The sequence below is a fragment of the Cervus canadensis genome, chromosome 25 (assembly GCF_019320065.1).
Source record: "Cervus canadensis isolate Bull #8, Minnesota chromosome 25, ASM1932006v1, whole genome shotgun sequence".
NCBI classification, from domain to species: domain Eukaryota; kingdom Metazoa; phylum Chordata; class Mammalia; order Artiodactyla; family Cervidae; genus Cervus; species Cervus canadensis.
The window spans coordinates 34,274,988-34,292,392 of NC_057410.1; the positions used below are offsets into that span (position 1 = coordinate 34,274,988).

A 17,405-nucleotide genomic window follows, 5' to 3' on the forward strand; every position below is an offset into this window, starting at 1 on the left:
TATTTCCTATAACTCAATGTTTTGTAGAAGTTAGAGATGTATGTGTGTTGTGCGCGCACGTGTGTGTGTGTGTGTGTGTGTGTGCAATAAACCGTCTTTTCATATTGGCTGTTAGGTTTTGCTCCTTAGAAAAATGAACAAAAAGCACAGATTTTACATAAAAACAGTATCACAGCTATGAGAAGAAAAGGAATATAATGACAGGTTTTACTTCAAGGAAATGTAAAGATGGAAGGCACATTTTTGTCACAACAGGGGATAAAATGAGAAGGATATTAAGAGACAATGAGTAGAGAAAGAGTGAAAAACATAGCAAATAGTGTGAAGGAGTTTATTGCAAAACAGGCATTCATGGCTTCCTTTAATCTTGTACTTTTTGGAGCTATTTTGTGTTGGGATGAAAGTTTTAGCTGTTTGAGTAAGTTGTTGAAATGACTCTGTGTTAGTCAGAAGTCTTCAGGGCAGCCATGGAGATGTGAGGCACAGACTTCCTTCTAAAAAAAAAAAAAACAATCTGACAGAAGTATAGTTAATTCACAGCTTCCCGGTCCATGTGCCTTCAGGCTATCCCGACCCTGAACGTGGGCCAAGGCTTCATGTTTCCCACAATGCTCAGCCCCTGAAAATGGCAGTGGAAGAGAAGCTCAACTTTGAGGCAGAACAGGACTCCCCAAAAGGCAGCCTTTCCAAAGAAGCTTCCCCTGAGGTCAGCTGAGATTTTCTGAGCTGTGCTGCTATGTGAGGCTCACCCTACCCAATCCTCTGGCTTTCCTTTCTCTCTGTGACCAGAGCCAGGAATTTATCACAGTTGGAGGGCTTTCATTGGATGTTCTTGCCCCCTTTGCCTTCTTATGCTTTGTGGAATTTTTTCCCAATACATTTTTTGGGCATTTGGTTTTGTTATGCAATTTTAATGGCTTCTGCTTTCCAAAAGAGCTAAACTGGTGTGGCTGACACTGGAAGCAGTTTATGGTTTCAGTGAATAAGGTGGAGTTTGGCAACAGGGTCATTTGCCACCTACCAGCAAATGAGGATCCCTCCCCAAGGGGTATATGGATCATGAATAGTTTCTGACTCAGAGCAGCAGTTCTGTTGATAAACATTTAGTCAGTGGTGACTTTGGAGAATGTCTCACTGAACGTGAATTCCCTAGCTAGGACAATATTCAGGCATTTGAAAAAATGTGGTGCAAAGAACCAATATAAAGACAGTGGAATGGCTGATTATTAGTAAGTTATATTGTAGATCTAAAGAGAGTTAATAAGAAACTGAACATGGTTAAGAAATAGCTCAAATGTCAGTGTGAAAGCATGAAGGCTTCTTGGGTAGCTTATAAACAGTTTCTTGTCTTTTGCAAGAGGAGAGTCCACAGAGCTGGAGAGAATATTCAGAATCTGATATTTAGGGTCACTGAACTGCAAAGATGATTCAATGTGTTCTGTTGAGGAATGTTCTTATGATAAGGCCAGAGGTCTGCTTAGGAGAAGTTGGAGCATGGATACATACAATGAGTGCCTCTAGGTGAATTCCCTCAAAGGGCTACAACCCAAGTACCTGCAGAGTTGGTCCAAACAGCTCTGTGAAGAGCTAGACAGTTTCCCTTGCAGGAGGATAGTTCAGAGGTTGCTCCCACAAAGGTACATCCCTCAGGATTTGCCTACCTTCTCTCCTGGCTTCTAGGCTGAAAACTATGGTTAAATTCCAGTATTACCAAGCAGTAAGATGAAAGCATACTGAGACTGATACATAAGAAAAGAGATAATTACCCCATGAATCCTCAAGAGTTAGCCAGTCAGGAAAGGATCCTTGGGATTGGATTTTCAGAGTGTGTGGTCAACAGCTCAGGAAGTTCATGACTAAAAAAGAAAGAATTTATTGACGTGGAGCCATTCCCTTGAAAAATGGGATATGATGTTCTGGTAAGAATCTCAGAAAGTCTTGATAATATTAGAATTCCTGAATTGCCAAGCAAAATGGCAGAGGCATAAAAGGAGTGAAAGACTCTGGGAATGATCTGCTGAAGGCTGAAGCTGAAGCTGAAGCACCAACTTGGAGACACTGCTCTGCAAAGAATGTGTGCAGTCTGAATGGACTACCAGTGCCACAGAGAAAGCCCAGAGACAGAAAAGCTAAGGGTCACATGTCTAGTGCGTCAGAAGTGGGCTTTGAGAAATAGAAATATATACATGTATATATATACATGTATATATTTTTTAGATAGAAATATATATATATATATATATATATATATATATATAGTCTCTGCCCTCAGTTCCTGGCACAGAACTCCTAAAATTATTTTAATTTCCTAAGTAATAAGAATGCACACAGGAACATCTTTTGTTATAATATTTGGCCTTTGATCATAGTTCCTAATATAGAGTTCCTAAACCCCTTGAAATTTCCCAGGTGATATTTGCGTCCTTTGTTCTAAAGTGAAAGTGCTAGTTGCTTAGTCGAGTCCGACTCTTTGCAGCCCTACGGACTGTAGCTCCAACGGCTGCTCTGTCCATGGCATTCTCCGGGAAAGAATACTGGAGTGGGTTGCCATTCTTCTCCAGGGCATCTTCCCAACCCAGGGATTGAACCCAGGTCTCCTGCATTGCAGGCAGATTCTTTACCCTCTGAGCCACCGGGGAAGCCCATGTTCTAACAGAGGACTCTTAGGAGGCTCCTGAATGGGAGCTGGTCACCAGAAAGACCAAATCACGATTAGAAGCTTGAAATCTTCAGACCCATCCCTCATTCTCTACAGAAGAGAGAGGGGTTAGCGATGGAGTTAATGATCAATCATGCCTATGGGATCAAGCCACCATAAAAATCCCCAAAGTGCTGTACAGGGTCGGGAGAGCTTCAGGGCGGTGCAGGGAGCTCACTGTCCCTCTTTCCACACCTTGCCTTATGTATCTCTTCCATCTGGGTGTTCATCTGCATGTTTTGCCAAGTCCTTATATAATAAATGCAAACAGTGACTGTTTTCCTGAGTTCTGTGAGTAGCTCTAGCAAATTAATAGAATGTGAGGAGGGAGTGGGGGGAACCTCTGATTTAGTGCCTATCAGTCAGAAGCACAGGTGATGATCTGGACTTGCAATCATCTGAAGGGGTGGGGGCAGTCTTGTGAGATGGAACCCTTAAGCTGTGGACTCTATCTAAAGGTAGGTACTGTCAGAGCTGAGTTAAATTGTAGAACACCCAACTGATGGCTCAGAATTGCTTGATGGGTGAAAACCCCCCCACCCATCTGTTGTCAAAAATGTTGTGAGTGTGGTAATAATGTGAGAATAAAGACTAAACCCAGGAGTTGTGTGGGTTTTTTTTTTTAACATAGGTTAGGGTGATATAATATGTGACCCTAGGTTTGCATCAAACTCAGTTCACACTTGGGTTGCTCCCCTCTGCCATGAAATTTGCAAGTCCCAGACAGCAGCTGCTTTTTTAATCTTGAATGATAAGATGTGCAGTAACAAGATCCAGGTGAGTCCTAGTACTCATGTAACATAAACAGAAACTAAATGTTTATGTCATGTCACTGATATTTTATTTCACCCAAAATTGACTGCTATAGTAACCAAGGTTTGAGGTGAGGTTATTGCATAGATTTTTTTTTTATCTTATTCTGTTTTTTCTTTTTAGTGACAGAAGGGAGAAAATAAGAGAAGGTTCACCTTTGTTATTCAAAATGTTATAGAATTTTCATTATAAAATCTTGAATAATGAGCATTTTACATTTCTATTTAATTATACAGACTGCATTACTATGCCATGATATTTCCAACTTAAAAGTACTTCATGAAGAGTAGTCTAGGAAGTTTATCTATCTAAAACATGCTATCTCAAAAAAAATTAAAATATATAATATGGGCCTTTGAACAATCAATAAAGCATTTCAAAGGTTATTATTTTTGCAGACTTGGGAATTTTTTTCACTGTAAACCTCTTCAAAATTCATTTTCAAGAAAGATAGCACTCATTTAAAGTCAATAATGGTAAACAATTTTCATTCATTTAATAATATTTAAAAATACTAAAAAATAAACTCTCAACCAATTATATTTTTAAGAAGATAAGGACAGTAATTCAAGTGATAGCTAATAAATGTGTACTTTAAGGTAAACCAGAACATAGTAGATAGCATAAAATTTTACAGTTTCTTAATAAGATATAACTTAATAATCATCACAGAAAGTATTTATGTATGAAACTTAAGTGAATAGCAGTGTTACTTATTCCTTCAATCACTAAATCAGAAAAACAACAAAAAATTCCATTGAGTAATCTGAATATCTCTTTCCTGTAGGGACAAGGAAACTTTAAACAGAGTTGTTTTTCCGGTTGCTTTCATCAGATTAAAGTTGGTTCCCACTCTGCCCTATACTCTTTCAAAACCTTGTGACCTAGGTTGAGGCCAAATTTAACATGTCTAAATACTACTTAAGAACTTTTGCTTAATGTTCCCAATGCACTTTGAGTTTAAAACTTGAAACTCAACTGCTTGAAGTTCAGCTCATAGCAATGTCCCATGGTCACTCCTGAGGAATTCTTTTTGGTCCTTATTTTGTTCCTCCTTGTATCTCTATAGAGTCTTCTTCCTGTCATACACACACTGTGTCACCAGCCTAGTCCTAGTTTGCCAGGGAATTTCCTGGTTTTAGACTAAAGATCTGGTGTCTTCAGAAACCCCTGTGGCGTGGGCACACCAACACAGGGAGTCAGCCTTGTCCATCCGAGCCCAGTCCTGCCTTTAATAGTAGATGGAGTCTGCAGTAGTGCAAGAAGTGAACGGAAGGAACAGGTAAGCAAGGGTCAGGTCAGTTCAGTTCAGTCTCTCAGTCGAATGCGACTCTTTGCGACCCCGTGGGCTGCAGCACGCCAGAACTCCCTGTCCATCGCCTGCTCCCGGAGTTTACTCAAACCCATGTTCATTGAGTCAGTGAGGCCATCCAGCCATCTCATCCTCTGTCGTCCCCTTCTCCTCCTGCCTTCAGTCTTTCCCGACATCAGCGTCTTTTCAAATGGGTCAGTTCTTCATATCAGAATGAAAATAATAGAAAAGATTTTAAAAGAATTAGGAATAGAAAGAATAAGGAATAGAAGAAGAAGAATAGAAAAGATTAAAAAGGAATTAGGAATAGTAAAAAAGAATGAAGGAAAACTTCTACGCTGTTAAAAAATGAGTGCCCTTTCCTAGGTGCTAGCTGTTCTCAACTCATCATCCCGTTGTCTTCTCCCCTCACTTACACATTTGGTCCAGTAGCTTCTTCTGTCCATCCTACCCCTCACAACCCTTTCTGGAAGAAGTAGTTGAGAACATTAACCTTGAAGCCAGAATACTTGGGCCTAAATTCTGCCTCTATCAACTGAGTCTATGTGTAGGTGACTAGATCTCTTTGTTCTCATAAACTCAGCATGAAACCCAAATTGTTGAATCTCTGAGTTGTTGCTAAAGGAGATAATACATGTAGAGTTGAATAATCCACTACATTATTACTCTTCTCCAACTCAGATCAAGGCAGAAGGTAATCAGAAGCTTTTGCACTCACTCCATGCCAGGCTCTGATGCTAGGTACCTCACGACCTGATTCTGAGTTCTAAGCACCTTACACATAAACTCTTGGGAAAGAACCTGCTCATAAGCATGAGATTGCCTATGGATCAGGAACAATTTATACTGCACTTGTCATTCTCATGCTTTGTTGCTGAAGCTGATTATATCTGAGAGTAAAAATCTGGCATAAGCCATTTGCTCATGCATTTTTAATTTATGGACTCAAGAGTTTCAAATAACATTCGAAGTCACAGATGCTTATCTGAACCAAACCCAAAATATTTTGAGGTTTTCATATCAGTCATAACCATCAGAGTACTATAAAAAAGAAAAAAAAAAAAAAACCTTCTACAAAAAAACCAGACTATAGTTTACTTTTAATATGTATCTTGAGAAAAACTACCTCTAAATTTACAAACTATACTATATCACATGTAGAGATAGGTTTATAAATCATTGTGCTTCAATGAAATTTTGGCAGAATAACGAATAATAGTCCCCTTAAAGGGGTTCACTCAATTATTTTAGGACATTTATAAGCTACAAAATTTAAAAAATTTCTTAAGAGGACATAATCTTTAGGTAACACAGACAAAACCCCAGGATACTTGGCATGGGACTGAGAATATTGGAAATAAACAAAGGTTTTCCAGGTGCTCTAGAAGGTAATTTTGAGTAATTCTAGTGGTAGACCAGAGCAATGGGTAGCACAGAACCCAAAGCTAGCTGTATAAGATAGGTAGATACACATTATGACAAATATGGGTTAAAATTAGTGGCAATCCAGTCCACAAAGCTAAACACACTTTACTGGATAAAGCAAGCACAACTAGAGAGTCCAAAGAATGGAGCTTGATTACATTCTCTGAAGACTGGTCTGGAAGGACTGTGGGTTTACGGACAGATTGTTGTTGGTAAGTCACTAAGTCAAGTCCTGCGACCCCACTGACTGTAGCCTGCCGGGTTACGTCTCCAATAATATTTGAAGGTTAGGAATCATTAACTGAAACTTCCACATATTGAAATAAAATACCATCATGATTTTTCACTTGGTCTTCAGCAAATACATGTTTTAGATTTAAATGTAGATATCATAGCTAAAGTTTACCTGATCTTAGGTTGAAAAACATAAACAACAAACATTAAGACCTGACTAATGTATTAGGGAAGACAATGCTATCTGTTCTTCACTTAAGATGGGAATTTCAGGAGAAAGAAGCAAAAGACCAAACAAGTGATGATGGAATTTGTATCTGTGGCTACATTAAGGCAAAGTGGTAGTGACAGTGGGAGAGAGCAGTTGATTTAATAAATTCTTTATTGTTTAATTCATTTAAAAAGATTCCATCAAAGTAGATTCATGTATAGGCAGAACTATCAATTAACTGGTGAGTCTTTAAATTCCTAGTGAGTTGTTTTCAATATGGTCAATTCAATGTGCTCTAATTTGTATTTTGCACTAAACCCTTAAAACCAAATCTTTCTGTATCGGCATGCCAACCTCTCCCTCACTACCTCATTCTATTGCCTCTCATCTGGTCTACAAAGACTTTGCACATGCTGTTTCTTCTGCTTTGAAATCCCTTCCCTCTTCTTAGGCTAATTATTCCTAGGCACTCTAATTTTCAACTTAAGTAACTTCTAACTGCAAAGCTTTCCCTGGACTGTTCCCGAGTTTCATCTATAATCCTTCTAGACTTTATATATAGGTCCATCATCAGTAGACAATGATGTGATTGGTATCTGTTGTACAAGCAGCGCTGAGTCCTTCTACCGCTGCAATGAATGGTCTAGGTGTTTCCTTCCTTCAATATATGAGGAACCTCAAAGCAATGGCAATTACTAATGTTTCCTAACATGATGTCTGACATACAGTAGGCCAGGGATGAACAGAAAGTTAGTTTCAGCTCTAGTATCAATTCTGTTTTCCTGGTGTGGGTGCCAGGAGCTCTCATAGAAGAGGATCCTGATGTTGAACTTGTTCTAAGAGGAAAAGAATTCCACGATCAACTGGTGACGTCTGCCATGGGAGCAGGAAACTGGAAATGGCAGTGCACGTGCCTCACCTTTGCTTCTTTACAGGGCATTCTGTAACTATTCAGAGAATGAGTACATATGCTACACAAATAGTAATAACACCCGGAATTTATCCAGTGACGTTATTTAATAGATAAAATGTCATTTACCAGCTCTCAGAGCCTCTGGTCTAAATGATACAAAATCCACCAAGTACCTCTTATGTCACTACTTACTCCATTTTCATTTTGGATACAGGTATTAATTTCCCTTAGAAGGGAATCTGAGGTTCTGAGTCTGTACAGACAGGATAGGTATGCATAAGACAATTGCTGTCTCCATAGTATCAAATACTCAGGGAGTCTGCTTTCTTCGCTGACTTGATTTTACACAACCTGAAGATTACACGATCAGTCAGAAGTAGGATTTAGATGCTTTGATATTTGCCCAATAGCAGGGCCATATAATCTGTAGTTTCTACTGGAACACTTTTGAGAATGAATGGAATGATATTAATAATTACACTGCAACAAGAGATATAAACCAGAACCATTCTGGAAAATCTGGGATGTGTAGTTACCTTACCCTATAGAACCATGATTCTCATTCTCTAGTAGGATATACTGACTTATTTGCTTTATATAGACCTAAAATTGTAATGTCCAGTGGAATACCTGTGGTTTCATGGGGCACTGTTGAGAAGCCTTCTCAGGCTGCTTCTGGGCTTCACAGAAAAGAATGCTCAGATCCACTGGTAACCAAATTGTGTCCTGCTAACCATGTAGCCACACCTGTGATTCTCTGGACTTCAGATTTGTTACCTACTGCTTCCAGTTCTTAGAGGAGGAAATGGCAACCCACTCCAGTTTTCTTGCCTGGAAAATCCACTGGACAGGGGAGCCTGGCGGGCTACAGTCCCTGGGGTTGCACAGAGTTGGACATGACTGAGTGACTAAGAACACACACACACACTCCCAGTTCTAGCTGTGCTTCTGGTATCTAGATTCTTTGTCTATCCATAATGTCATAATTGTGGGCTTCTCTGTTGAGTTACTTACGTGATTTTGTAGCAGCAATTCTACTAATTGTAGAGAAGGATCGTGATTAACTGTAGAATGGCTAGGCTTCTGGTCTTGGCGACCGTATCTCTCCACGCAGTGCACAGTCATAGTTTCTTGTCTTTTATGTCCTTTGACCTTCACCTCCTAGTGTCCCAACTAAGACCAGTTTCTCCCTGATACCTATAACTGACTGAATCCTAAGCACTTATGTAACAATTAATCTCAAAATCTAACTTCCAACTCAGTGCTCCTTCCAGAGCCTGTGGTTCTGTTTCCAAAATGAACAATAAAACATAAGTGCTACAGGTAATTCTGAAAAGAGGAGAACTTGAAAATAAAAACTACCCAAAAGAATACCTCAAATATTAATTTTGTTCTGACATAGAAGAGACAGCCTGAATGATCACCAAATCCCTCAACTTAGTGTTTATAAACCTTTTAAAATGTTTATTAAATGGAGATTGTAACAATGAAATATCCTTGTGAATGTTTTAAAGAATAACACAAAAATGAAAATGACTTGCTTTATTAATGCTAAATGATAAACACCTAACTCCTTTATAGGACTGCACTGAAGATCAGATGAAGTAACCAGTAACATCGTTAGGAAATATGAAGTATGGTTTCTGTATAATTTAAGTCTCAGGTATGCAAGACATGACTTTTGTGTTATTTTTCTTAAATTAACCCACTTTTAACTCCAAGACCCAATTCCAACATAATGTCAAGGATTTTTGTAGCCTTCTCAAAATAGTATCAAAGACTAGGGAAGCTTAAATCTCCCTGAACACAGGGAAGAGATTGTCACATCCCAGTTAACATGGTTCCTTCTGATTTTTCTTACTACCCAAGAGATCCCCTTGAGGTCTGGTGGCTCTCACATGCTTTCTAATGTTCTCCGTGGGGACTCTCTAAAGAGGTGGGACCCTGGGTGTTGTCACAATTCTCTGTATCCACCTTACTCTTGGGGGCTTCCAGTATCTAGTGTTGAACTCTGGAGTCATCTTGCCTCTCCAACATTCCTCCAGGGACCAGGGCTCTGGTTCCACTGCCCTGACGCCCATTGCCAATAAGAGTCTCTTCTTAATTATTGGGATGGGCCTGGGAACCAAAGCCGGAGGGTCTGTCCATCTTCTGCTTCTTGCCTTACCACGTTCCTCTCTGAAGAGATGAACCTGAGCCACAGAATCTGTTACTCCTTAGAAGGGAAGGCAGGGGTGCAAAACAGGAGGGAAACAAGATTTTTAAAACACATTTTATGCAAACGTTCATATAAGGCTTCATATTTTGATAATAAGTAGAGGAAAGAAAGCGGCTTTACTTTCTGTGAGGGATACTTTCGGCCTGTAAGAAGAGGAGGGAAGGCGCTTACTCTGTGCATTTGACCCCAGCGTCAGAGTTGCACTGGGAACAGGAGAGGGTTTTCTGCTTTCCTTCTTTTCTCTTCTCCTCTTACAGAGCACCCTGACGCAGGAACAGCTGTCAGGGCTGGGGCCTGAGCAACTCGGCAGCTGCTAGGCTCAGGGGGACACGGCGCAGACTGCTCCCCCAGCCTCTCCCACTGGAAACCCGTGCTGGACACCCCCTCTCGGGTAGTGTAACTACACAGTTGGAGATGAATCCCTTTAACAGACTCTGAGCCCACATGATAAAACCAAGACCATACAACTCACAAAAGTACTGCAAGAGAACAATGCATTCTAGACAGGGAATGCTAAAAACGACATAAACACAGTTCTCCGGGGATTTAGCTGCTCAGGAATATAATTTCTAGGTTGATCTTTCCCCATAGGAGACTTTTAAAGTGAGTGCCAAAATGGTATATTACCTCTCTTGATTTTGCTTTATTTGTTAGGAGAGGAGGATACGCCTCTCTGCAAACCCCCTTTCTGCCATCCAGGTTTTATGGCAAAAGATTTATTTAGGCTCCTAAACACAGTTGGAACCAACAATTAGCAAATGCAATATTTTAAGACTATGCATTTCCTTAAACAGGTAACTTTTAAAGAAATATTCCTCTCTGATTACACCTGATCACATAATAAAAGTGTAATTCCATTTTACTGAGATGTTTGATTTATTTAGGTCTTTTGTGTCACACCAAGAATAAAAGTTAAGGCTTCATTCAATAATCATTTATCAGAAAAGCTATATTGAAGACAAAAATGCATTGAACCTGTGGTTTCTTGGAAAGGGAACAAATGCACAAATAATGTGTTTGCAATCTGTGTTTCCTTGTCAACAGTGTTCTGGGCTTAGTAAACTGTACAGGTTTTCTATTCAAGAAGTTAAAGTGTGCATCCTTGTGTATTTCCTACAGCTTGGAGCCTATGGAGCATCACACTATCTTTGAATTATCATCTGCTCAATACAGCCAGTTTAGAACCTTGAAATGGCTTATGGGCTCCTATGTGTTATGTAACATTTCCAGTGGTTACTGTAGCAACATTTTGTCCTGTACATTTCAGTTCCATGTGAAGTAATCTGTATTGTTACAGGATGCATGTCCCATGCTGATGATCATAAACCGTGCTTAAGGGTTTCAAACACTGACTCCCCACTCCCTTTTGTCCAACCTGAAAGGCACTTACCAAGCCCATTTTCTCCTTTCATTTGAGATTGAAGAGACGCGAGAGGTTCGTCAGCTGTGCAACAGCGCCCCCTAGAGGCGAAATGCCTTGCCAGTGGCCAAAACCTCTCAGAGCTCAAAGCTTCTGCCTCAAAGCGAGTCTCGCTTTATTGTGTTTATCCCAAGAGCTATCACAGTATTAATACAGAACTGCCTTTATTTTGAGAACAAGAGGTATTTTTGCTGCCTAGAAACCCAAGTCCAAAGTTTCGAGAGCTTTACTACCTACTCTCCATGGCACATTAATTTTTATCTTCTCTTTGTGCGATCTAAAGGTATCATGAATGAATTACTTTCTATTTATCAGAAAATTAGCGTAATAACACATTTGTGCATAGTCAGAACACAACGCCTTTGATTCGCTTGGGCAGAAAAAAAGCTTGGAAAATAATGTAAAATATCAGAGAGAAAGAGAAAAAAAAAAAAAGAATCCTAGCACTCTTGCTTTTCTGGGTTTGCAAATGTGTGTAGCTCATGCTCCGGGATGATTCATCTCTTGAAAGCCTGAGCGCTCCATTTGTTTTGTAGATTTCACTACCCCCTTTGTTCTGCTTCAAACCTTTCAGAGAGTTGCAATGCATTATTACCTTGTTAAATCTCAACCAAAATCATTTCTACAGCCTGAAGCTGTTTTGACGTGGGCTGAGCATCTCACACACAAAAGAATTGCTTTTGTTCCCAGAAGCTCTCATTGGCTGAGTGGCCTTTTCACCGAGCCAATCAGAAGCTAGTTGTTAGGCTTGACTGGCTATTTTTAGCCTCACTCTCAAAAATACTTGGTCTTGGAGAGGGTAGGCTGCAGAATGAAAGTAGCATAGTTAAAGCAAACAGCGAAGTACATTTTGCCTGTCGCAACGTGTTTGGCATTTTTCCTTTAATTACTCATACACTGTTATATTAGCATGAGTTTTGGTAAACAATAAATTTAGGAATAGAACTACATTTTCTAGTTCCAAATTATCCTTTTAGTAAAGAGGCAGGAAGTCAAAGAAATAGTCACTATTCCTTTTTTTTTTTTAATCCAAAAGCATCTAATTATTTCACAAATACACAAAAATGCCAGTTATCATACACAGAACACTAACGAGTTTTTTTCCTTTGAAAAAATTCTATAAATTATCATTTCAAGTTAATAGAATATTTAAAGGGCTTGCTCATCATGAGTTTAAAAAGTCACCCTTTTCCTTTGACCTTTAGAGATGTATATAATTGTCCGAACGAGTATGCACATGGTGTGTAGCAATTAAAATCATAAATATTCAGTGTGTTTTATGCGTGGCGATTAAGCGTTCTTTTGATCTTGTTCTTTCGTTTGAGCCATTACTCAGTAGGCACAAGAGTATTTTTTCCCAAATGCACTTGAAGTGATGAAGCATTAGAACACAGATCTTCCTGACCCAGGAATTGAACCGGGGTCTCCTGCATTGGTGGCAGATTCTTTACCAAATGAGCTATCAGGGAAGCCCACACAATTTGTTAATTATGTAATATTATCAGGAAATGAAAATTGTCAAATGAGAAAATTCAGGTCTGAAACCGGTTTTCCATCAGCCATCTAGCTAACCAGGCAAAAAGGAGGCAGAGCTAGACTGAACCAAAATTTCATAGCATAAAGCAATTTTATTAACAGGAAAGGAGACTTCCTGAGGGGGGAGGGAGAGCAAATCTATGTCTAATTCTTAAAAATATGCTGAGGTTGCAGATTTCCCAATATTTATTACTCAGACTTGGACTGTGAACTCATTTGCTGTTGCTTGCTTGTTTTAAGAAAAATCCCTTTTTACTTCTGGTTGCAAGAGATCATCATGCCATTAAGACGTATAACAGGGAATCTGTAATATGAGTATATATATATATATATCCAGAAAACTGGAAGACTTCAAGAAGGAGAAAAGATTTAAGATCCAACCCTGGGATTGCAGAAGTGGTTTGTGATGGTCTTCTATGAGCAAGGATGGCCAGGTATACAGCAGGTATAGGCCAAGTGATGCACAAAAAATTCTACCAGAGTGAATGGAACACAAAGAAGTTTTAAAAGTAAACTTTCCGTACTTTAAGTGGTACAGAATTCGGTATTGAGGGGATATGTCCCCTGGGTTTATGAAGATGAAACTCAAATAAGGCACTTTGGGAAGAGTTATCTACTTTTTTCAACATCAGTTTGGTGTGGGGACAGATTTTAAGAAGGCAGCTATACATACATGGCTCCCAGGAGTTTAGCTAGGTTTTTGTAGACAACCAGCTGCTAATAGTTTAATATGCAGTCTTAGTAAATTAAAGCAATCTGATAAATTGAGACCAAGTGAGATTCGTATTTATGTGTCATGGCATGGCATGTTGAACCCTAGCAGAAATTAGGCCATTGTATTGAGAGCTGGACCATAAAGAAAGCTGAGTGCTGAAGAACTGATGCTTTTGAACTGTGGTACTGGAAAAGACTCTTGGGAGTCCCTTGGGCAGCAAGGAGATCAAACCAGTCAATCCTAAAGGAAATCAGTCCTGAATATTCATTGGAAGGACTGATTACTAAAGTTGAAGCTCCAATACCTTGGCCACCTGATGTGAGGAACTGACTCCTTGGAAAAGACCCTGATGCTGGGAACGATTGAAGGCAGGAGGAGAAAGGGACGACAGAGGATGAGATGGTTAGGTGACATCACTGACTCAACAGACATGAGTTTGAGCAAGCCCTGGGAGTTGTTAATGGACAGGGAAGCCTGGCATGCTGCAGTCCACGGGTTCGCAAAGAGTCGGACACGACTTAGCGACTGAACTGAACTGATTTTTCCATTTAAGACCTACATTTTATTTTCTCACTTTATTGTGTCAGGTGTTTTGGCTCCAGACTTGGTCATCTGAGCAATTCTTTAGTTTTATACTTGTCTGCTTAAAAAATAAATGCATAATAAATATAATGATAATGTTATAATTCTGTATATTTCTAATTTTCTCTATACATTTGTATTTAAACTCTTTTAAAGCAAATTAAATAAAACAAATAATGTGTTACTCCTTTTATATCATAACCTTCCTACCTAGCATTTGGTTAGTCTTAAACCTGGGTGGTATGCATTTTTTTTTCTGTGGGAACTGAGGCACTTGTGGGACTTCCCTCGTAGCTCAGTTTGTAAAGAATCTGCCTGCAATTCAGGAGACCCAGGTTCAATTCCTGGGTCAGGAAGTTCCCCTAGAGAAGGAAATGGCAACTCACTCTAGTATTTTTGCCTGGAGAATCCCAGGGACAGAAGAGTCTGGCAGACTACAGTCCATGGGGTTGCAAGAGACGGACATGACTTAGCAACTAAGCCACCATTGTTCCTTGTGGGAGGAGAAACATGCAAATTTGCATTCAACTGCTTCTCCATAGGAGTTGTGAGCAGAAAAGGAAAAGGGTCTTAATAGATACCTAAAGGATAGAGGAACTATAGACTGCCTGGAGGCACCAAAATGTAATATTGCTTATTTTACTTTTCTGTACCTACATGTGATCCTGGAATCTGTGACTGTAGTTGTAAGAAGTGAATGATTACTCTGTGTGTGTGTGTGTGTGTGTGTGTGTGCGCGAACGCGCGCGCTCAGGTGTGTCTGACTCTTTATGACCCCATAGACGATAGACCACCAGGTTCCTCTGTCCATGAAATTTTCCAGGCAAGAATACCGGTGTAGGTTGCTATTTCCTACTCTCGGGCATCCTCCAGACCCAGGGATTGAAACTGTATCTCTAGCAATGCAACCTGTTCTGCATTGGCAGGAGGATTCTTTACCACTGTGCTAGTAATTGATAGATAATTGCTGCAATATTAATTGTGAAAAACTGAAATAACTTGATTTTGCAACTAATGGCTACAAATGTATAGATCCCATAAGCCAGACACACACAACTATAACGGGTCAAATTCTAGGTTCACCTACAGTGAAGTAAATATTTTCTTAGAGTACAGAGTTTCCTGTGTTTTGGAGAAACTGTGGAGTAAGCCAAGTTCCTCACGGGTACTTCTGGCATCTCCTGCTTTCTTCTCACCTCATGAATGCAGTGCTTTCAAGTCTTGTTTTAATTCTCCCTTCTGTGTAGCCTTACCACAGGCCAAGACTACCCCATGGCCCCAAACACTCCTTCCCCATCTTCCAAATTTGCAGGTAGAAGTGAATAGAAAAGCCTTCTTTTTTCTGCTTAGATTCAATTGAAAATATGGTAGCTGTTTCTAAAATTGCTCTTCTTCAGTTGTATATGTGTGTCTGTGTGTGTTACTGTGCCATTGAACACAAGTTTGTGGAACATAAGTGTGTGTGCGTGTGTGTGTGCGTGCCACAGAACACATTCCTTGTCTTCCTGGGTTGTCATCCTTTCAATCTGATTAATTTGTGGTCTCACAGAAAATCTGTGTGAATTATGTTAGCTGTGTCGAGTCTATTGTGCAGGAAGCCAGTCTATATAAATATACTTTCAGGCTTAAGAGTTTCACCCTAATAGGCTTAATAGTTGCCTGTCACTTGTCTCTTGGCCTTTAAAAAAATCTTGTGAATGGTTCACTGTTGGGCAGACAATTTGTGCAATATTAATATGAAAACCATAAAACATGAGAAGAAAATTAGAATCATATGTGTGATTTAGTAGATTAGTTGTGAGTGAGGTAAGTTTCCACAAAATTTTGAGTATGTTATAGGAAACAGGGATCTTCAATGACATGAGGGCATCCTAGGTTGGCATCAGGGGAAGTTCGGGGAAATGGTTTCAGTTAAAGTGCAATACTGTGCAGGGATGGCTGACATTTGAAAATTTTAGAAACTGACAGTGCAACATAGCCTACAAATTGAAACAACAATTTTAAAGCAAACTGTCTACATCAACCTTTTAACTTGAATGAGGTAAATTCTATGGGGAAAATGAAGATTTTATTGTGACAAGTGACTTAGGGGCAAATAGATGTCATTAAAATTTTTACAACTCTGAACTGAAGAAAAAGAAAAAAAAAACACTAATCGTGGAAACAAGCAAAATATCAAGTTTAAAGTAAAAATAGGACATGTAATTGGAATTTGCTCTGCCTTAATCTTCTGGATTTTATCAAAACACACATTGTATATTGCTAGCATTTACTCAGAATTATATTTCCCAAATGAAAAAATAATTGTATTTACATTACATTGCCTATTAGATTTCAAAGGTAGATGCTGAAGAGTGGAAAAACAGACCTCAGAGCAACAGAAATAACATCCCAATATTCCTCGTATTTTTAATAAAACAGAGCTTATCTCTATGGCTTTTATGCTAAGGAAAAATACTGGAAGAACGTAAATAAAGAAGGTGAGGAGAAACTTAGGTGGGGCAAAATCATGTAAACAATTTTGAAGTAACAACAATTTGAAAGAATCTGTAAAGAGTAGTTAAATATTCTTTTTCAACAGCATCTAAGATTGTTAATCATGTGAAGATTCATCATAGAGTTAGATGTGATCAATTGAGAAGGTATGTAACTGGATGTTGGTCACCCATAAATATGAATTTAAAGAGCCTTAAAGATTATATAGCTCCTAGGTGAGGTCCTCCTGTCCCATTAGAAATTGTTCACAATGAAAGTAGCGCCATGAATTGGTACCATGAATAGTCTTCATGGTAGCTCTATGCCTAAGAGTCTTATTTACAGCTGACCGTTCCAATGGTAGTTCTTTCCTTTCTTGCATTTTGAAAGGCGTTGTAATTTCTAAGTGAGGTTTGTTGGTTACTACTGACAGAACTAACAAAAGAATGCTTTTAAAAGCCTATGCCAAACACAGACTATTGGGAAAATGCTGTGAAAATCACTTAACCTTTTTTTTTTCTTTTTCTTTTTTGTTTTTTGTTTTGACTGGAACACCTCTGTCCTTCTGTGGAGTCCCTAAAAGTAGAACGACAACTGTAGCTTGTCTTGACACATAATGACTTAGGTTTGTTTTGAAAAGGGCTTCTGTTAATCTGTTTTCCATTTGGGTGTGAGTACTAACGTCCATGTCAAGGTCCTGCTTTGTTCCTGTGTTTACTTACTGGAATGTCAATGGTCTGCTTCCTTTGATTACAATAATAAAATGCATGATTGAATATTTTATAGGACCCATCACACTAGGACCAGTGCCTGTGGCGCCAGAGTGCAGGCTTCAGATGAGCGCATGAGCTGT

The 17,405-nt window shown here is 39.2% G+C and overlaps 1 protein-coding gene across 1 annotated transcript in view; it reads right to left on the reverse strand.

The window, feature by feature from the left end:
* Positions 1-236: 236 nt before the first annotated feature.
* The window catches only part of LOC122427551, a 128,980-nt gene continuing 111,811 nt past the window's right edge, over positions 237-17,405 (reverse strand). The window contains exons 5-6 of the transcript XR_006265439.1: positions 1,767-1,856; positions 237-494 (exon numbers count right to left, since the gene is read on the reverse strand). The gene's annotated coding sequence lies outside the window, so the exon portion shown is untranslated. The remainder of the gene's footprint in view (positions 495-1,766; positions 1,857-17,405) is intronic.